The 23,709-nt window shown below is 34.0% G+C and overlaps 1 protein-coding gene across 1 annotated transcript in view; it reads left to right on the top strand.

Annotated features, from left to right (window-relative positions):
- LOC132729579 (sushi, von Willebrand factor type A, EGF and pentraxin domain-containing protein 1-like) overlaps positions 1-23,709 on the top strand; it is a 71,048-nt gene that overhangs the window by 20,984 nt on the left and 26,355 nt on the right. The window lies entirely within an intron of this gene.

Genomic DNA, 23,709 nt, shown 5'->3' with positions numbered 1-23,709 from the left:
TATTCGATTAGTTTAAGTCCCAACATGTTTATTTTTGAAAACAAAACGATATACAAGAGAAGTTTTCAATATCTATCCGAACATATATAAACTATTTCCAGTTTTCTTACTATACGCCTAATATTTGGTCCGATAAACCAACTGTACGTACAAATGTTGGTATGTTTTTCTGTATTACAGTACATTCTTATTCAATATTGATGAACTATCAAGTTTTGAGTTTGTATGTTAATCATATGTAAATCACAGTGTCAATTAAAACAACAGTTTCAATTAATGTATTATACTATGATATAGTTAATTTAAATATTCTTTTCTCACAAAGGTTAATCATTAAAAAGAGATAAGTTATTGCACAGAAATTTAAAATTCTATCAAATAATCAATAGTCACGAGATAATATTCGTTTTGTTTCTTCCATTTATTCAGTAAAGGTTTTATCAATTTAATAATATGTTTTTCTATTATTAATTACATATTTATGTTGTCAGAAAAAAATAACTGTATGTTTTTCTATTATAAATTACATATTTATGTTGTCTGAAAAAAAACTTTAATTAAAAAAGCAACATATCAGAAATAGATCAACTATTGTATTACATGCACTGGTCGAAAAACGCTCCCACCCATTCTTATGTTCATTCAATACCTTGAGAACTACATGTAATAAATTGTTTTTTTGTGGTTTTTTTTGTGTTTTTTTGTTTTGTTTTCTTTGCAATGGAACTTGAAATTTATGAAAAAATACTGGTTTGATTTCCTCTATTGATTGGATGTTATATATTATATACAGAGCACATCATTGTATTTCAGTTATTCTGATGTTTGCCATTAGCTCTGTCGCTTTGAATATATAACTATACTACTCCATAACCAGTGTATACCAAACAGCTTTGTGTATTTGCTTATGAAAGCATTCATACTTTTAGTGATTTAACATATCTGCAAGTAGTTTTACTTTAAAACTAGGCTTTCTCTGCAACATTTAATGTATAGCATTACCTCTCACTTTTTTTGTAAATATTCATTTCCACTGGGAGTTACTCTTACTGTTAAAGCAAGTGTACCATGTGACTAAGAGATTTGTACTGTTACAGGCCAACAGTACTTTTTAACAATATAAAATCTGGGCAAGTGTTTTTTATGTAAATAAAAGTATTATAGATTACAGTATCTGTTCGGGAAATTTGTACTTGTGGTACTTTACCTTATCTGGCAGTAGCTTTGTTTGTTAATCAAGTTGTAATGTTTTAAGTGCTCTGCAACATTTACTACTGTGTATTTTCACATGTGAGCATCAGCTGTTTCTAAAAAAGACACTGAGCTGTTTGATGTCCAATGACTGACTGAAGTTTGAAATTGTAGTTTTGTGTTTTTTCCTGACAGACAGGCCACAATTATGTGCACTACAAAAAAAGCATGTTCTAAGCAACATTTTAGAAAAGAATTTTACCACCTAATGATTTTTACCACCTGGTTCTCAGTCTCTAGCTCTAGAACAGCAGCGAAATGTACTTTCACTGTATTTTATAGGTTGTCTGAAATGTTCAATTCTATTTATGATATGAAAAAAATATCAGTTTGACAGCAGCATGTACAAAAGATCTTAGAACCACATGAAGTAAAACAGCCCTTATATCACATATTAACTGCTATTTTTCTGAAACGTTCTGCTTTGAAAGTGAGTTACTTTATACCGGTACACGATTTCTTAACTGCATGGCTTCTTAAATTCATTCTTACATATTTTGGTCAAATTCCTACTTTTTATCTAAGATCTTAGAGTAAAGGTTACATTTTTCCAACTCTTAAATATCACAGGATAGTTATTAATTATTCAAATTAAGTTCAAACACTTATATAGATGATTATACAAAACTTTTATTTCAAGTAAGTCTTTACGGAAAGAAGAAGATTTCAGAATTCCGGAAATGGGCACATATATGGTAGATATCTTAGTATAATCATATGAAAACATGTACAACAGATGTGATAATGAAAAATATCGAACCTTCAACAGCGTACAGTTATTTTATCGCGCCAAAAACCAGCGTACACTTAAATATTTTGACCAGTAAGCGTCTATGTATATTGGAGCACAAAGGTACTTGCTATGCAACTCAATTATGATTACTCTTATAGATTAAAGAAGAAAAAGAAATTAACTATATTAACATAAGCTTGCATTAAGCGATTTTATTCACCGATCCAAAATTAGCTGCCGTCAGTTTACCTTCAATAACTTTTTAACCAGGTTTTCCGAAGGAAAAAACTGGTTATTAGATTGAGGTATGTCGGCGGGCGGATGGGCGGACGGGCGGGCGGGCGTAAACAATTTCTTCTGTGCGCAACTCCTCCTACATTTCTCAACGGATTTTTGACCAAACTTTCACAGAAGCTTTGTCATCAAGTGCCCCTGGCACATATTGTCGGGTTTTGCGATTAGATAATATTTGACCTAATTATGGCCCTTTGTTTTTTTTTTCCTTATATAGAATATATAGTGAACAATTTCTTCTGTGTGCAACTCCTCCTACATTTCTCAACGGAAATTTGACCAAACTTTCTCAGAAGCTTTGTCATCAAGTGCCCTGACACATATTGTCAGGGTTTTGCAATTGGTATATATTGGACCTAATTATGGCCCTTTGTTTTTTTCATTATAGAGAATATTATAGTGAACAATTTCTTCTGTGCGCAACTCCTCCTACATTTCTCAAACGGATTTTGACCAAACTTTCTTAGAAGCTTGTTATAAGTGCCTGGCACATATTGTCGGGGTTTTTGTGATTGGATAATATTTTTACCGAATTATGGCCCTTTGTGTATTTTTTGCCTTATACAGAATATAATAGTGAAACAATTTCTACAGTGCGCAACTTCTCCTACATTTCTCAACGGATTTTGACCAAACTTTCACAGAAGCTTTGTCATCAAGTGCCATAGCACATATTGTCGGGGTTTTGTGATTAGATAATTTTTTACCTAATTATGGCCCTTTGTTTTTTTTCCTTATACAGAATATATATAGTGAACACTTCTTCTCTGCGCAATTCTGTGCGCAACTCCTACAATTCTCTAGGGATTTTGACAAAACTCTCGCAGAAGCTTTGTCATCAACTCTTGCTGCATGTTGTCAGGGTTATGAGATTTGATAATGTTTGACCTAATTATTGCCATTTATTTTTTTTCCCTTATATAGAAATATATTGTTTTTGTTCCATAATATATGAATATAAAGTGAACAAATTCTTATTTGCAAACCTCTTCCTACAAACTATTTTGACAAACTTTCACAGAAGCTTTCTCATCAAGAGTCCTTGTGCATATCATCCCGGTTTTTGTGATTTTGGGTGGGCGGGCGGGTGTTCACTTTAAAACAAATGCCCTGCATGACGAAGCTTCTGTGAAATATTTTGCTGAAAACCTGGTTGCATCGCATTGCGATGTTCCTTGTTTAATTATGAATTTAGGCCTCTGTAATTTTGATGAAATGTGTGTCGGTCCTATCTTCACATCCTCAATACAAAATATGCAATTGTAATCGAAGCTTTATGAAATACTTAATAAAAAAACACTCACTCTGACGTGTGTTTACACGGGTGAATCCGCCATTAGGGCGTATCGCATGAAATCACCTCGCTTAAAGGAGTATCGCACCGCTATACGTTCGACCCCCTGTGATAGTACCAGATATTTTTAAAAAAAGTTAAAAACTATATGAATATAGTGGTTAGGACTACATGGGAAATTGAAACCTTACACACTATATTTGAGCCGCGTCTCGACAAAACCAACATAATGGGTTTGCGACCAGCATGGACCCAGACCAGCCTGAGCTTATGCGCAGTCTTATAGGAACTATGCTGTTCGCTTACCAACTCTTTTACAGGTAGAGAAACTGATGGCGAACAGCATGGATCCTGATCAGACTGCGCAGATGCGCAGGCTGGTCTGGATCCATGCTGGTCGCAAACCCAATATGTTGGTTTTGTCGTGATGCAGCTTATTTGATCTGATGGTAGGTGTCTGTTCTGGACTGTATGAAGCCTCAGATGGATTTTGATTAAATTATTGTTTTACCCCTTTCCACATTAACAAATTTCTAGTGAATGTTGTGCATGCATCGTGACAACCACTGAAGGTATATCACATAAAACTTGAGGCATGTTTCAGGGATACAGACAAAGTGCTAATTTTTGCTAAAACTAGGGCCATAACTCAGCTCATTTCCAATAAAAATGTGACAAAATATCAAGGTGTGTGCATTATTAGCAAGTTTCATTGTTCTCCCAGTATTAAATGTATTGGCAATTACACAATACACAAGTATAACAAGAGCTGTCTGAGGAGAAACAATAGTAAACTATACATTTACTATGTACAGAGATAATTTGAATAAAAAGACACCTTGACCTTTGGCTCAAAGCAGAACTTGTGGAGATGCTTCCACATATCAAATTTGATGTTGTTGACAATTTAACAAAAACACAAACAAAAATGATTTTTTAAAAGGCAACAGTGAAACATCCAGGTGTATGACAGGTATTTACACATGGAGGTTTCATTAACCTTGACCAGATATGTACATGGTGCATCCACATTGAGTTTCCAAATGATACATGCAGCTCTGTTGGTATTGAATTTAATGACCATATACGAAAACTTAACCAAAAATGGTTAACTGACGCGGATGTTTGTTTATAAATCAAAGAAAGTGTTATTTTCTATTATTTGTATTGAAATTGTGTCATATCAAAAATCATTTCTTCCTTTGTCACCAACTCGAAAGTCATAATGGTATAGTATATGTGTAAAGGGTATTTGCACATAAAAATGAGCCCATCACATATTTCCTTTATTCTGAATGATAATCTGATATATATACATAATTATATACATGTATATTCTATGGTGTAATTTCCATTAGACTGGAGACGGTTTATTGATTGCTTTAATTGACAATTGTTGATTTTTCCACTTGTAGAAATGTCAATATGCATAGCAGCAGTGAAATGTAGAAACTCTATATCATATTGAACATATGAATTAATTTTTAATCATTTCCTGCTCATTTCCTACAGTTTTATTCCAATCAAGTTTCTAAATTCTGGCACTTTATTGTAGGATTTCCTTTGATTGTACTTTGTTGATTAATATAGGTTGACCGTGTCGGCATATTGTAAAATGAGCACACTTTCCAACTGTCTAGATCTGTGGCATTGAATAATGCGAGATAATGTCTAAAAAATTGACAGATCACCCTGTCATTTTATACTGCCACTGACATATCAGGGCTCAGAAATTAGACAGTTTTATGCCACCGGGCCACCGGCTGGATAGTTTAAAAAATTAACCTCTAATACAGAATATAAGGTTAGGAACCTACAATAACTATTTGAATAATGGCATTTTATGCTTTAATTTCAGTGATTTTTTTCCATAAAATTTAGGCTTCAAACTGACAAAATTTTGAAGAAAAAAAATGTGAAGACTGAATGAACCTACCAATGTTGTAAGGAATATCACTTTTTTCAATTAAAACAACAATTGCTATAGAATTACCATGAATTTATATTATCATATGAGAAAAAAAGAATGCTGTCACAGTTTTGTTAATTTTTCCCAATTTTATTATTGCCACAAAGGCTAAAATTTCCCATTTCAAGAAGAACAAAGAAAAAAAAATAACATATCACTGCCAGATACTGCTGTTCCACTAGGACACCACACTATACATGTATAGTTACACCAGTAAAGCTGGAAAGTCGCCATATGCGATGCAAACCCAAAAAAAACCAAAAACACTAGAACTATCACATAATTAAATGCCATGTGCCAAGCAACAAAGAGGAAACAGTATCAATTTCGCCTGTAAAAGTGATAAGTCTCTGCCACTAGTATAGAGTGCACACTTCTGCTGTATTGACACCACTATAGAGCCAGGGCCAGCTTGCATACCTGTGCTGTATTGTCACCACTTTAAAGCCAGGGCCAATCTGCACACCTGTGCTGTACACATTGTCACCAGTATAAAGTCAGGGCCAGCCTGCACACATGTGCTGTATTGTCACCAGTATAAAGTCAGGGCCAGCCTGCACACCTGTGCTGTATTGTCACCAGTATAAGGCCAGGGCCAGTCTGCATACCTATGCTGTATTGTCACCACTTTAAAGCCAGGGCCAACCGGCACACTTGTGCTGTATTGTCACCAGTATAAAGTCAGGGCCAGCCTGCAAAACCTGTGCTGTATTGTCACCACTTTAAAACCAGGGCCAACCTGCACACCTGTGCTGTATTGTCACCAGTATAAAGTCAGGGTCAGCCTGTAGTCCTGTGCTGTATTGTCACCAGTATAGAGCCAGGGCCAGCCTGCACACCTGTGCTGTATTGCCACCAGTATAAAGCCAGGGCCAGCCTGCACACTTGTGCTGTATTGCCACCAGTATAAAGCCTGGGTCAGCCTGCACACTTGTGCTGTATTGCCACCAGTATAGAACAAGGCCAGCCTGCACACCTGTGCTGTATTGTCAACAGTATAGAGTCAGGGCCAGCCTGCACACATGTGCTGTATTGTCACCACTATAAAGCCAGGGTCATTCTGCACACCTGTGCTGTATTGTCACCAGTATAGAGTCAGGGCCAGCCTGCACACTTGTGCAGTAATGCCACCAGTATAGAGCAGGGCCACCTGCACATCTGTGCTGCATTGTTAGCAGTATAGAGAAAGGGCATGCCTGCACAACTGTGCTGTTTGCCACCAGTGTAGATCCAGGGCTAGCATGCATGCCTGTGCTGTATTGCCTTAAGTATAGATCCAGGGCTAGCCTCCACACCTTTGCTGCATTGTCACCAGTATAGCTGCACACCTGTGCTGTATTGCCAGCAGTATAGAGCCAGGGCTATTCTGCACACCTGTGCTGCATAGAGCCAGAACAAGCTGGCACACCTGTGCTTTAAGATCAGCCTCTTAACTGTCGGTAGCAATTTTTATACCCCCACCCTACACAAAGAACATGCGATTTGGGTATACAGGAACCAGCTTGTCTATCTGGTGATCCTTCTGTTTGTTTTGAGCAAAACCTAAACACTATTAGAGGTATATCAATTCAAAACTTTCTAACTGGATAGATCTCATTGAGGAGAAGCCTAGTGCCCAGGAACCATAACTTTTTATACATTAATTTTTAGTTATTGCCCTTAGTAATTTTCCATGCTTACTGTTTGTCCAGTTCATATCTCAAACAAGTATTGGAGGTGTCAATTTATTCAAAGCATATCTAAAGTCAATATAATGTATCAAAATGAAACTTCTTATTAATATCCTACTGACAATATCACCAGGGTGAATATGGGAAGCAGGGGTAGCTTAGCCAGGGCAAGACAGTTGTATTTTGTTATTGAAATCCTGTAAAACAAGGCAAATCCATTACGAATTTAGAAGGTAATATAATCATTTTGATTAGTATCAAACCTGTGAAGGCTTACAGAGCATGTGCTTTATCACTTTTAAGTCATGTATTAATAAGTAGAAGAGCTTTGAAATTAGTATTTTTGTCAGTATCAAATAGAAAGACCATATGTGTATCTTTTTTCTGTAAAATTCAGTATGACAAATTGAAACGAGTGACCTTTATATCTGCATCTCAACTCCAGGATCAGTGGCCCAACTCTTCAGTTATGATACAACAGGCTAAGCAAGCAGATTTAATGTAGATTTACACTTCAAAACAAATCTATATTGATTATGATTACATATATATTTTTTATCAATATATCTACTTTAAAGATACTTTTACAAAGGAAATGACGTCAACCACTTGGGTTTGTTTCAGTATGAATCACTTTGCACAAGGAAGAGGTATAGGAATTTCGTAATGCATGAATCAACTTTTTCAAATGTATGAAACACTACTTAGGTCATGACTATCTTAGTCACTTGGGTGTACTTACCCAAGTATTGCCTCATGTCACATGATGAACTAGTATTTTAACAACTGTGTGGGATGCAACTAGTAGGTTTGGTTGTAGTATAGATTTATTGATACTGGGACAGCACACTTGTAATGTTCATGAATTTGAAGTAAACATTCCCCCATGTAATGATTTTATACAATGAATCTATCATAAGCTAATATAATTTGGTGTATTTCATCACAAAAATTCAGACATACCTATTATTATACTAGTATCACGGTGCATATCCATATCGGTACCCTCTTTGCGAAATCTGCTGAAACGGTACCCTCTTTGTACATGCACAGGTCATTCTCTGCTAAAAACAAACCAGCGATGGATAACAAGCCAGAAAAAATTCATTGTAATAAGGAAAGGAGGTATGACACGTGGAAAAGATGTATACCACGGAACACTAGAATGTTTTATCTATGTGCTGATTTGTCATGTGCCCGTTTTTCAAGTACTGCAACTTCACAATAAGCTACAAAAAATAAACATGTCTTGCCTCGCCCATCACCTCGACATACTTTTCGGGCTGAAATGAACCTGTGGCTTGATTATATATGCATCATACATATTCAATACGTTCATTTACTTATCATCTTCGGACAAATGGCAGTATATTGTCAAAAATAATTGTAAAATTCATAAAAACACCCTACTTTCGGTTTTGCAGCGGCACGGGCTACCTCTCTTCATTTGAATTTTTAAATCACAGGTACCCTCTCATTTTTTAACACATAGGTACTCTCAAGGCACGACATATGCTTTTATTTGCGTTAATCGTTAAGTATGTAATATTTACATAAAAGTAAGAAATATTACATACCTAACGATTAACGCAAATAAAAGCAAACGTCGTGCCTTTAAGGTACCTATGTGTAAAAAAATGAGAGGGTACCTGTGATTTAAAAATTCAAATGAAGAGAGGTAGCCCGTGCCGCTGCAAAACCGAAAGCATGGTGTTTTTATGAATTGTACAATTATTTTTGACAATATACTGCCATTTGTCCGAAGATGATATGTAAATGAACATACTAAATATGTATGATGCATATATAATCAAGCCACAGGTTCATTTCAGCCCGAAAAGTATGTCGAGGTGATGGGCGAAGCAAGACATATTTATTTTTTGAAGCTTATTGTGAAGTTGTAGTACATGAAAAACGGGCACATGACAAATCAGCACATAGATAAAACCTTCTAGTGTTCCGTGGTATACATCTTTTCTACGTGTTATACCTTCTTTCCTTATCATATTGAAATTTTACTGGATTGTTATCCATCGCTGGTTTGTTTTTAGCAGAGAGTGGCCTGTGCATGTGCAAAGAGGGTACCGTTTCAGCAGATTTCGCAAAGAGGGTACCGATATGGATATGCACCGTGAGTATGTTATTTAAGAAATAATATATCCCAAACTGTGATTTTACCGCTCAATAACATCACTGTTTGGAGTTCGGATGCGAGGAATTATATCAAAAGGGCATAGCCCGAGTGATATAATGATGCGCATCCGAACGACAAACAGTTCAATGTTATCCAGCGATAAAATCACCGATTTGGATAAATTATTTTGATTCTAACACGACATAAACAAATAAATGCTGCCATACCTGCTATAAAGCAAAATTGCGCCTGATTTGTTTCCGTACTTATTCACGCCCGTTTAACTCACAACGAGTGAAAAATGTCCATCGGTAAAAATGTTGTGAGCAACTTCCGTTCCTCGTTGTGAGCACCCATCTTTGACGTGTGACACGATAAACAAGGTGAGACCTAATTTAACATTGAAAACGTCGATTCTGGTGACGTTTTTTGCATTCTAACCTAAAACAGATGCCCACAAGTCTTCAGCGTAAAATATTATCTGAAAGTCTTCATAGAAACGAAGATATACCCTTTTTTGCTTTAATCCTCGTTGTGAGCTCCATAACCTCGTTGTCAGTCGGGCATACTTCCTGATCGGGAAACAAGGGGATTTCCCTTCAAGGCTTCCCGATCAGGCAGCAAACGTCAAATTCCTTCCCGATCGGGAAGTTTATTGGCCTTTTTTTACGTAGTTCAGGAAAAATGGCCGGTGCATAATAGTTTTCAACCCATTTCAATATGAATACCACGTTTAAGTGCAGAAAAGATACATCTAAAATCCTACCGAGTCATTTTCTTTTAAAATGTCTAAAATTGAAATAATCTGAAAGTGAATTTGAGTGAAATTTTACGATTTTACTAAGAAGTAGCTGCTTCCCGTTTTGGAAACACTTTTTCCTGATCAGGCATCTAGCATAATATTCATCATTAAATGTTTCCCGTTTGGGAAGTGTTATTCTTTAAGTTAGCGTGTTTTATTCTGGAATTCTTTCATGCTGATTGAGATTACTTTGGACAACACCAACAAATAAAGTTGTATGTGCAACAAATCAACATGTGAGTCATGGTGTGAATGTTTGTCTAGCAGTTCAGATACAAATGATAGCATCATAGGTGGTGTCTTCTCAATTATTTTTTTAAAAACGAATATTCAAATATATTCGAATATCGAAAAACGAATATTCTAACATCAATTTTCTTATTTTTTCCCAGCCCTAGTTATTTTTATTATGTCCAACTTCGAAGAAGAGCGGGTATATTGATTTGCTTATGTCCACACAATATCTGTAAGACTATAAATTGTATGTTGAATGAAATATATGTTATGTTAATAATGGTCGGTCAGTCCATCGGTAGACCTCACTTACTATCTTAAAAACTATTTATCACAGAGTATTCATATTTTACATACTAATTGGTTATAACTATAGTAAATGCAGCTTTTGATTTCAGGGTCACTATGTCAAAGGTCAAGGTCACAGGGACCCTAAATGTCAGAATGGTTTCCGCTCATAATCTTGAAAACAATTCTCACAAAGTCTTCATATTTCCAAATTAATTGGTCATATGTAGTAGATGACTCCTATGATTTTGTGGTCACTAGTTCAAAGGTCAAGGTCATAGGGGTCTTAAATGTCAGAATAGTTTAAGCTCATTTTCTTGAAAACTATCCATCACTAAGTCATTATATTTCACATATTGATTGGTCGTAACTAGTGGGGTCTTAAGGTCAATGTAACAGGGACCTTAAGTATTTTGTTTATCCGTCGTTAGACCACATTGTTTCTGCTGATTATCTTAAAAACTATTTATCAAAAAGTCTTCATATTTCATATATTGATTGGTCATAACTATTAGATGACCTATATTTATTTTGGGGTTACTAGCCTAAAGTTCAAAGTTACAGGTGTTTTAAATTTGGAATGGTTTCCGCTCAGTATCTTGAAAACTATTTATCAGAAAGTCTTAATATTTCACATATTGATTGGTCATAACTAGAAGATGGTCCTTTTTGATTTTGGAGTCACTAGGTCAAACGTCAAGGTCACAGTGGTTTGAATGTCAAAATTGTTTCCGCACAATATCTTGAAAAGTATTTATCACAAAGTTTTCCTATTTCATGTGTTGACTAGTCATATGTGGTAGATATTGATGTTAGGGTCACCAGTTTCAAGGTAACAGGGTCCTGAAATGTCAGAATGGTTTCCGTTCATTATTGAAAACTATTTATCACCAAATCTTTTATATTTCACTTATTGATTGGTTATATTTAGTAGATGACCCCTGTCGATTTTGAGGTCCATGATTATGCTGGTTTTATTAGGTCAAAGGTCACAAGAATGTTGAATGTCAGAATGGTTTCTACTTATTATCTTCAAAACTACCCGTTATCAAGTTTTTGTGTTTCACATTTTAATTGTTCATAGTAGATGGTTTCTATTGATTTTGAGGTCTCTAGGTCAGAGGACAAGGTCACTATAACCTTGAATGTTCAAAGTAGATGCTCATAGTTACATTTATATAATAATATATATTTTATTCCAGCTATTCTCCATTTTGTTTAACTTACTAATGATATATTTCATTCAATTCCAGCTAGAAAGGGTGGGATATATGTCATTATAATAATTCTTGTTTTATTTATTTATCTTATCTTATCTTATTTCTTTAAATTGTGGCTTAAAGGATATGTTCTATATCTAATGAAATATTTAAATAAAATTTATCAACAGCAAATTATGCTGGTTCCATTAGTATATGGTTGATTCTCGAAAAAGTAATTTAACATATAATGCCTCTGTTATTTAATACACATGAATCTTGTAAGTTAACAGAAACAAATATTGTTTTGTTATTTTAAGAAGGGTTTTATCCGTTTAGCAATGATTTTGTGCTTGCGCCAAAACGCGTTTAAGGCAATAAATTACCATATTTATTTCATACAATCATTTTGGAAGTATACTTTTTTAAAATTCTAACAATATTTTTTTGCATCAGATATATAGCTTTATACACTTTAAGTTTCAGAAAACAGAAATATGACACAGTCACTACAAACACATGTAGTATGCAAACACGTCTTGAGCTATAGCAAAAAAAAATATTTATGTGAGCTCTAGTTAACATTTAACTTAATTATTTGAGCTGCATGGTAATTGTTTTAAGAAATTACACTCTGTGCAATGTTGTTCAACATGTTCTATACAATCTTAACTGTATGAAACTTTTGTATTGTAATGATATTTTTTTTACTGTCCCTCAAGTATAGCTAATGTTTTGATCTGTATTATTACGCCTAACAAGAACAGAAGCTTCGCCAGATATATTCCACTCGTTGTGTTTGAATTATGTGCCACGTGTCTTTAAAAACTGACATGGCTTGGCAATTTCTAATCATCAAGGTACTACTACAAATATAATTAAGGTACTTCCAGATTGGGAAGCACTGTATCTTAAACTTTTAATGATGAATAATTTGCTAAATGCCTGATCAGGAAGCAACGTTTCCAAAACGGGAAGTGGCTAGTTTTGGTAAAATCTAAAATCTTTACTTAAGTTCACTTTCAGATTATTTTAATTGTAGACATTTTAAAAGAAAATGACTCGGTAGGATTTTAGATGTAACTTTTCTGAACTTAAGTATGATATTCATATTGATGTGGGTTGAAAACTGTTATGCACCGGCCATTTTTCTTGAACTACGTAAAAAAGGCCAAAAAAACTTCCCGATCGGGAAGGATTTTGACGTTTGTTGCCTGATCGGGAAGCCTTGAAGGGGAATCCCCTTGTTTCCCGATCAGGAAGTATGCCCGACTGGTTGTGAGCAAGACAAGCGCAGTGCTTGTCTGGTTTTAATATGTAATTCAAATGGCAAGAATACAATTTTCAATCTACCAAAAGCAATCAAAACGTTTTTGTACAATAGTTTTTCTTTGCAATAGTTCTTCTTTTTCTTTTTTGAAAATTATTCTTCATATTCACAAGTCATCAGATTAACAGAAGAACTAATCAGTGGAGGTAAATCAGGTATTTTATTTCGTATACTCTAGTGTGGCACGAGTGAACATCACGGGGAGTTTATGAATATTTCAACAATTTCACAATCTGTGTGATACTCACATACATGTGTTTATCCTGAGCTGAAGACGGACCAAGTTATGTAAAACAAGAACTATCACGGTAAGTTGACAATACCCCTGAAGTGATGCTTTGTCCTTTGATTTATGGACCAGATAGATTATTTGTTTTTGGACAATTAGATCTTCAATGTGAAGGTCATTCAAGGTCAAGGTGAAATAAATATAGGTCAGTTGGAAGGTCTTGTCCAAAGGGGCATGGTGTCCAAATATGAATTAATTCTACTTATAAAGAAGTTATGACCAATGGTAAAGTTTTAGGAATGTTCTAGAAGGTCATTCAGGGTACAACGTAAAAAAATACAGATCAGTTTGAAGGTCTTGCCTAAAGGGGTGTTGTTTCAAAACATGAGTAGAATCCGTATGCTAATAAGGAAGTTATGACCAATTTTAAGTTTTTGGACAATTTGACCTTCAAGGTGAAGGTCATTCAGGGGTCAAGGTCAAAAGAATATAGGATAGCTGAAAGGCCTTGTCCAAAGATGTGTTGTACTTAAACATTATGCCAGGACATTATGGCCAATCTTAAATGTTTTTGGACAATTTGACCTTCAAGGTAAAGGCCATTCAGGGGCCAAGGTTAAAAAGTACAGGTCCGTAGGAAGGTCTTGTGCTAAAGGATGTTGAGTTTAAATATGAATCAAATCCGTTTACTAATAAGGAAGTTATGGCCAATGTTAAAGTTTTCGGACAGATTGACGGACTGACAGACGGACAGTTCAAAACTTATATGCCTCCCTTTGGGGTATGCACAACGTCTTGCAAAGAAATGCTGCTGTGCAAAAACGTTTTAATTGCTGTGGTAGATTGAAAATTATATTTTCACCATCTGAATTACATATTAAAACCATACACGCACTGCGCTTGTCTTGCTCACAACGAGGTTATGGTGCTCACAACGAGGATTAAAGCAAAAAAGGGTATATCTTCGTTTCTATGAAGACTTTCAGATAATATTTTACGCTGAAGACTTGTGGGCATCTGTTTTAGGTTAGAATGCACAAAACGTCACCAGAATCGACGTTTTCAATGTTAAATTAGGTCCAAAGAGAAGTTGCCTCCAGTTTTCCTGCTACCCCGAGTGACTGCGTCGCACGGTATTTCCATCAAATTGTCCACCAACAGGCAATATCTTTACATGTGCATACTCAGAAAACACATCGCTAGCTAACTGCATTTCGATATTTTTACATAAATGTCTGTAATCTTCAAAAATTATGAAAAACTCACCTTGTTAATCGTGTCACACGTCAAAGATAGGTGCTCACAACGAGGAACGGAAGTTGCTCACAACATTTTTACCGATGGACATTTTTCACTCGTTGTGAGTTAAACGGGCGTGCTTATTGTCAGTGCGTCGGATTTTATAGTGGTTACGTCACATGTATGATTATGTCACATGTCTAAATATAGATCGTCAAACAGTGACTCTATTGCATAATAACACACACTTTCGGTTCTTCTATGTTCAATAGGGAAAAATGCGGGTCGTGTTAGAATTACAGTCCCCCACTGGTTTAACTTGAGAGGACTTTAGGTATACCCTTCATCTGTCTGTGTGTCTGTCAGTCCCTTACTAGGCAGGGAAACTTAACTCATTACTATGATACAACAGACAAACTAAGAACTTAAAAGTTTAGTTCATTCAAATCTTCAACAATGGCATAATTGAATGGTCATGGTACTGGGGTTCTTACTGGTAGGGGACTTGTGTATGATTTCCATTACTATGATAAATGCTTATTTTGTTCTTTTCTTTTCCCCTTAAACAATTTAGAAATAACTGACAATAACATTATCAAACAATAGTTCATAATATGGTGTCCTTACATCAAATAAGTTCAAAACCATAAACACAACAACTAACACAATACTCATTCTACAAATTTAATATTTCATAAATAAAAGACTTTGTAACTGTACATAAGAAACAATCTGTGTAAACTAAAAGAACATGCTTTAAGGTGACAACAGACACTTTCCGTGGTACTCACATAAATGTAATTTAAACCAAGTTATTCTAGTAATAATTGTTATTTATTTAATCTTTGTGCATTAAATGTCGTTGATCAGCATAAAAAATAACATATTTGAAAAAAATGCCTTTGTAAATGATTGATTTTGAATAAAAATCCTAAAATTTTAAATTGTCATATCAAAGTCATTTTTTATTTTTTTTGTCATCAAACTTTTGGAAAATAACCTTACTTATATTATCTGGGGAACCTTGTCTCAAATTTTTTCTATCTTTTCTCAAAAAAATATTACGTAACGTCAAACATTTTATGCGACTTTTTTCACCATACATATTACGTAATTAAAGATAATTAAGTCGCTGATTGAGCAAACAAAAATCCCTGACACGGTTCCCTCCGTAAATGAATTTCCTTTCATGTGCTTTAAACCGCATGTTAATTGCTTGATTATTAAAAAAGTTATGCCGATTCAAAGTTAGTCCGACCCGCATCAAACGAAGTGTCATAAAACGGCTGTTCTCTCTCGGACCCCTACGTTTCACGCTAAATAATTGCATAATACACAAATATCGCACCAGAGAGGGTCATAAGTTGCGGTAACATACTCTAACAACATTTTATGACCCCGTGACATCTGACCAATTAAAAAGCTGCTGATTAATATCAGTTTATAGCCGAAATTTCTTCAATTCTTAACGTGATTTACTGTCCGTCTGGTATCTGTCGCACATGTCACGTGACTTTCGGTAAAATTTGAGGTACTCAGTGGGGGAAATGGAACGCATTTGCGCACCGCTAGCGGGGTATTTAATTGTTTCCTTTTTGAAGTTTATTATTATTATTATCATCAGCATTATTATGCCGGCTCGCCACGGCGAGCCGGTATTACGTAAAGATTTTACTGAGAAACAACCTAAAACTCCGAATCCATCCAAAAATTTAATCGAAGCTTGGCTTCCAGCTTTCTATAAAAATTTATCTATCAGGGCTAGGATCCAAAATTATTTAGCCAATCAAATTTAATCTTACATAGCTTCAAAAAACCTTCAATTTTCACGCCATATTTAAAAAGCAGCAAGTATTGCTTTGAGCGCAAAGATATTATGATGATTAAAAATGTTTGTTTTCATGAATTCTTTTCAATAAATCATATTTACACTGACTTTTGATTTAGCGATCTCACCGGTTCCTCTGTAGTAAGCTTTTGTTAAATTCTGTTGGTTAATTAACATAAGTGTACATCTAGTTCTGTGCATTTTTGGCTTGCAGCCACGGCTGCAAGCCATTTCATTTGGAAAACCTGTTCCGGTTAGGTGGTTTTCTGCTTACATTTATAAGTGCATGATTGAACGGGAAACCAGCTGAAATCGTGCCAATCGCAACTTTTCGGCCTTTTCCGTCACTCTTCGGATTAATGATAAATAGCCGATGTACTTCCGATTGCAATCGTGACAATTCGGGCGATTCCGTCATACTGCGGAATCAGACGAAGTAATATTACGGAAATCTAAGCTATTTTAGTTACTTCGGTAATCCCAGTTTTTGTTTATATAAATAGGATTCGTATTTTTACTTGATTTATTGATTTAAACCGTAATAAATTATAAACGAAATTGTTCCGTTTCAAATCTTTTTCAAGACGCAAAAGTTAGTTTCTTTTATAATTGTTTTTTGTCTGTATTAGTTTTACACAATAGAGGATGTTGACTGTAGTAGTATCCGTCTTCAAAGGGTGGTCCAAATCACACAGTGCATGATCGAGTTATATTTAGATCTACTGAACTTGGTGAGGTAATCTAAAAAATAGCCCATGCATATCATTAACCTTACCACGTGATGATTTATAGATAGCGCATCGTATCTGGGAACATGCTTATTAATTAAATGAAATGTGCACACTTGTTTTCCTTTCAGTATGATAGATCTTCACGTTAGTATTTTTACGATTGATTATTTTCTTTATTAGTTTTATACAATAGAGAATAGATTTCAAATCGTTTTGACAAAAATATTCGTTTTTACAAAAATAAAAACAAATAAATATGTTGGGATGAAGGCACAACTGTGCAAGCCTTTCCTTTTAAAAGGAAACTTTATTTCTTTTTCCTTTTTTCCGGTCATTTTATCCTTTCCGGTATTTAGTGTATGTATTTACTGGCCGGGATCCGGGACGCCCGGAATGACCGGGATCCGGGATCGTATAAGATATAGAGGAAAAAATAATAAACTATATTTGTGTTGATTATTGTCGTAATGAAAGGCCATTAAACGTTAAGTTTTTTTTTTATTGTATGTAATGAACGTTAAATTAATTAAACTTAGGATATAAATATATTTAGAGCTATTTATCAACAAACTTAAAATGCGGAAATCACAATACTTATAATTATATGCCTAATTAATTGGAAAAATCAAAGACTATATTCTTGAATTGGTCAAATCCCGGGATCCCTTTATTTTTAATGCGATCCCAGCTTTTCTGAAAACTATATTCTTGAACTGGCCAATTCCTGGGATCTCTTTATATTTTAATACGATCCCGGCTTTTCTGAAAACTATATTCTTGAACTGGTCAATTCCCGGATCCCTATATGTTTTAATAGGATCCCGGCTTATCTGAAAAGCATCTTAGACTGGTCAATTTCCGGGATCCTATATCTTTAATAGGATCCCGGCTTTTCTGGCTGAATTGATTGACAACTTGTGTTTACTTTAGGACTTGTGTCTGTCACTCATTCCAATACATATTATAACTTAACTTTGTATAAAGAGACATCTTTATGAATTCTACCTATCTAACATTTATTTGGTCAAGGTCAACAGGCCATACAGTAAATGTGCATAGACATAGGGACTTCATTCTATCTGTTTACATGCATCTTCATATATACTCATATTCCTCTTTGTTAAACTGAGAGAACTGGCTTCCATAACTTTATGTCACTTTTATTTTGATGTTCGCTGAAGTCTCTTCAGCTAACAGAACTGTCATTTTTACATTTAAACGCACCCCTGGAAAAAAATTACGAAGCGAGTCGCTACTAGCTTTTTTAAAAGCTAACCTTGTTTTATTATACCAGTGTCACTCTGCCTGTGTACTATTCGTGTATGAAATTCCGTTAAAATATAAAATAAAATAACAAAAAACTGAGCTTCTGACAGTCTTTTAAAGTCCATGGTAGATGTACAAATAAGAACGGGATATTATATATTTTTTCCACCAAATTGATAATGCTTCACATATTTTAATAGAAATAAAAGGTATTACTCGATCATTATGATCTGGCCTTCTTGACTTCTATTATGAATAACATCTATGCACGGCATAGAGATTCAGTTTCTACCGGGATAGACAATAAATTTCATACTTTGTCCCAGATTTATTAGTACTGTGTCCGATTTACTGGCGAACAATTTATTTTCACTGAAAATATATTTTAATATCTTTTTTTTATTCATAGAGAAATAATCATCCTTAGACAATCTAAAATGGTTTAGAAATTTGTCAGGGACACCTTACCACAAGTCATATAGGCGTTCACATAAAAAATGTTGTCTGTTTTTGTTGTTGTTTTACTCGACATTGTTAGAAAACGAGGTTGAATGTAAAGTAAGCCCTTGAATCCGTACAAAAGTCTATCAACTCAATGTAATATCTATCAGATTAACGGGACAGACAAATTATTTTCACACATGGATATTTTAGCAACTACATTTTTAATCAACCCCGTGGTTGTGCGATTTGCCGCTATGCTTAATTATTTATGTTACGTACATTGGCCGACAATTTCTTAATTTATAAAAAAGGCTAAATGTTGAGATACTCATAATAGATGTACGGTAGTTGTACGATACATGTAATACGAGAAGTATGGACCAGTATGGACCTGTAATTCACGGATATATGGAACTACCGATTTCCCTCATTGATGCCTCAACAGGGGGCGGAGCGTTATCGATAATCGACAGGTTACGCGAGTAGCAGATACAAATAGTATAGGTACCGTTTTAAAACGTTTAAAAACACATTTTTTGGACTAACTGCTTCCAAAATTAAATCACGAATGTGTTCAGAAAAGGTTGATAAATCTACTTAGCAAAAAAATTCATTTTAGGTATTTTCAGTGATAATTGACTCCGTTGTCACCTTAAAGGAGAAATAAAACACAAGTACAATAAAAACATAATTCATATTCAAAACAGCTGAGATATTTTTTCTTTTTTGTAAAATGCTACACCTTACACATTCCTGAATTGTTTTATTCAATGCAACATAGGTTGAATAATTAATTGTATCATAGTTCGGAGACCTTTCTGTTGAAAATGTGTCAGGGTTAAATCGTATACATATACATGCACAGTGCGTTAACTGGAGTGCGGGTATTAGTTACCCGCACTCCAGAGCATGCCCATTGCATGATTGGCTCATTTTTGCTGGGGTTTACATATTGTGACGGCAGAGAAAGGGAAAGCGACAGAAATGTCATATTCAGATGTTCGTTCATTGGTTCATTTGTGCCGGGGTTTCATATTGTGACAACAGGGAACGTGCTTTTATGTTTGACTATGATACAAAAGAGAAAGAACACCAAAACACTCGGCAATCTGATTAATACTCGGGGGGCTACGCCCCCTCGTACAAATCAGATAGCCTCGTGTTTCGGTGCTCTTTCTAGCTATTACTTAATTATTAATAATTTTAAAATAACTGAGTATCAGAGGCAAAAAATGAGTTAAAACTAAACATATATATACTACATATGTATATGTACGTACTTTCACCAAGTCTAGTTTTCATCTTTTTCGTAATAATTATGAATATATCTGATGCAATTATGATTAAAGTTTTGTTTTTTAATTGATGCCTGAAGTTGTACAATTTAAACAGATTAACATACTTATTTGTAAGAAAAAAACATATATGTATTTACCTGAGCGACTATCAACTGTGATAAACTAGTTTCAGAATGTTTTAAGATGAGTTTTCAACTAACATAAGCCCTTAGGTACCATATAATATATAACAATATAAAACTATAAATTCTTGCCGACTTAATACATTACAAATTTTTTACTACATATTATTTAACATCTAACTAACAAGAATGGACAACTCTAAATTTCATTTCATGCTTCAACTTATTTCATTACTAACTGATACAGATTAATAAAAGAGGTCAGACATAAGTATCATATATTCTAAACAAGAGTGACACAAAGTTGCTACTTATACATGTATATAATATTCTCCATAATTTGTTGTTTTTTTTTCATCATGTAATAGTTATCCTGGTAAGTTTAAAACCACATTAAGCCTCAAGAATGTATAAAAGATTTCCTTAAAAGAAATGGCAAATTGAAGTTTATATAGTATCAACAAAGTAGGACCTACATCAGCAGCTAATTAGTATGCAGTACCTCGATTTCCACAGCGCTCTTTGTTTACATGCACATTAATTTAGAAAAATGTTTAACAAGTAAAGATTTTGATGCTAAAGCATCAAGTCGCCGGATAGAAAAATGATTGTATTATCATAAATATAAGAAAATATAAGTTTAATGGTTCAAGTATAAAAATAAGAGGAACAATGAGTTGAGTAATGTTTGCCACTGAGGCTTGTAAAGGCAAGTGCTATGTTGGTAATTCTTCTAGTAATTGTACTTTATACATATACTGTTGTATCATACATTGAAATCCGTATAGGTTACTAGTTCAGATTCAGATAATTACCGACAAATAATTACCGATCATCGAATATTTGCAAAGTGACTATGAAAATATATATGTTTAATTATTTCATGAAACAATGCAATTTTACTGTAAAAGTGTTGTACATCATTATTATGTGCTATCGAAAAAACATGTATTCCCATCGTTACATACGATATATGAAATTAACGTTTTATTGCCTTTCAGTGCGATAAACTATCAACACAAAGATAGTTTATTATTTTTTTCTATGTATCTAATACGATTCCGGACCCCTAACGTCATACCGTTTTGGAAACCTGTGTGACGGAAACCGACGGAATATACCGAAATCAACGATTACCATACTGAGCCTCTTAAGCATAAAATTATTTTGGGATGTTCAACCTAAACTAAACTATTGAACTTTCTTGTTGAAAGTTTGACAGAACGGGCCAAGTTTAACCCTTTACCTAGAAGAAAGGAAAAGGTTTTGAAAATTTATTTTTAATGTATAAAATATGAGTAAACAGGTTTTGCTAATGGTATAAAGTATGAAACTGATTAATGAAAAATAACTTATGTAATTATCTGTACAAAATTACAATGATTTGCATCTTATCAGCTACCATACCTTTTTCTTATCAGCAATCTGTTACTATTAATAGATTTTATAACGATATATACACATGTAGTCACGTGATTCTTACGAAAGACCAGGGAGAATTTGTTTATAATTAGATAAAATAATGTAATATAATAGGTCTCATAAAATATAAACAACCAAATAATTTTAAAGTGTCATTTCAAATATCATTCATGATTTATATATTATAAAATAGCAATCCTTGACACATAGAAAAAAGTAAAAGTAACCCTAATATTCAATGACTGATCCTTGGGGATACGTTATTGATTCATTTTATGAAAATTGTAATGTTGCTTTTTAAGATGTCAATATGTGTATATTTCATTTCACTGAGCAAATTTATCATATGTTTGAATTTTTTAGATTACTGAAAAATAATTGTTAATTTTAATTGTTCAATAATTGATATGTTTTTATTTTCAGATTTTAAGGGCTTCTCCTACCATAGGTATAATATTAAACTGTTACAAATATAGTCGCCGGTTTCTACCGGCGACTAATAAGATAATGGATTTAGAGCATGTTAGATGCATCACATACGGAAAGTAGAATCAAATGTAAAATAATTTGTAATAAAAGTAGGAAAACGTTATCATTGTAATATGTACAGAATCACTTACTTTCTTAATGGTTACCTCTACATAAAACTATTGTATCTACATATTTTTACCTTTACCCTGAAAATTCTATATTAAACGCTTGTTTTGAATTTAAAACTATCAATTAGAAGTTTCAGGGATTTATAAATAAGTTAAATTACTGCTGTTTACTACCTTACAGAACAGTATAATGGAAAAGTCACACTATACTATTTATTATCTTTGAGAATTTACAGACAAAAACTGTATAACTAAATGACAATTTTTTCGACATTAATCAAATTTTACTATCAAAAACACGTAAATGATTCACACTGCATCCTTGGACAAATATCTGAATATTTCAAATACAATAAATCCAATATGTGAACTTTAAACTACATGATTCAAACACATTGCATGACAGATTTTTTTTTCTCAGCACAAGCATTAAGTTGATTTTGAAACATTTTACACTTTGTTATTTAATATTTCAGCACATTTGGAGGAATACCCCTTATGAATGATTGGTACACAAAATAAATTTGCTTATTTCATTTTTTATGCAGAAATCTGAAAATTTAAATAAATGTGTTTACTGATTTATGAATATTTTCCCTTTCAATAAGACTTGGAACATCCATGGTTCCACACCAGGCATCATTTGAGCCGCGTCACGACAAAACCAACATAGTGCGTTTGCGACCAGCATGGATCCAGACCAGCCTGTGCAAGTAGAGAAACTGATAGCCAACAGTATGGATCCTGATCAGACTGCGCGGATGGGTAGGCTGGTCTAGATCCAATGCAGTCGCAAACCCAATATGCTGATTTTGTCGTAACACGGCTCAAATTTTCTAGAATCACTATGAGATGAAAACTGTGTCCCATTCTAGTATCACTAAATAAATATGTATATTTTTATCTATCACAGATTTTGACTCAGGTCATGCTGGTTTTCATTAGCTGTTGTAATCTGTTCAATCGTTCATCAATTTCTGAAATCTCTGCAGATCTATCAAAATAATCACTGTCATAACCTGCAAACAGATTGTCAAAAAAAATACAAAATGAAGTCATATGAATAATTTAAATTTAACTTGTGTAACTATTGTATAGATAACTATTGTATATTCAGCTCATTCATTATATAAGAATTAAAAGCTTACAAAATGTAGAAAGGTTACAACAGACCTAAAATTATATAATAAGGAACAAGAAACAAATTTTCAATTCTGATTGACTGATTGATTGAAGATGCTCATCTCCCTTCTTAACCTTTACCATGCCAAGTATCTAAAATGGACCTTTTTATCTTCCAAACTGGACAAAACTATTTATCATTTTTTGGAGA

Source organism: Ruditapes philippinarum, unplaced genomic scaffold (assembly GCF_026571515.1).
Source record: "Ruditapes philippinarum isolate M1 unplaced genomic scaffold, ASM2657151v2 ctg9_1_1_1_1, whole genome shotgun sequence".
Taxonomy (NCBI): domain Eukaryota; kingdom Metazoa; phylum Mollusca; class Bivalvia; order Venerida; family Veneridae; genus Ruditapes; species Ruditapes philippinarum.
The sequence above is the reverse complement of the archived record's forward strand: the minus strand, read 5'-3'. Positions and strand labels throughout refer to the sequence as shown.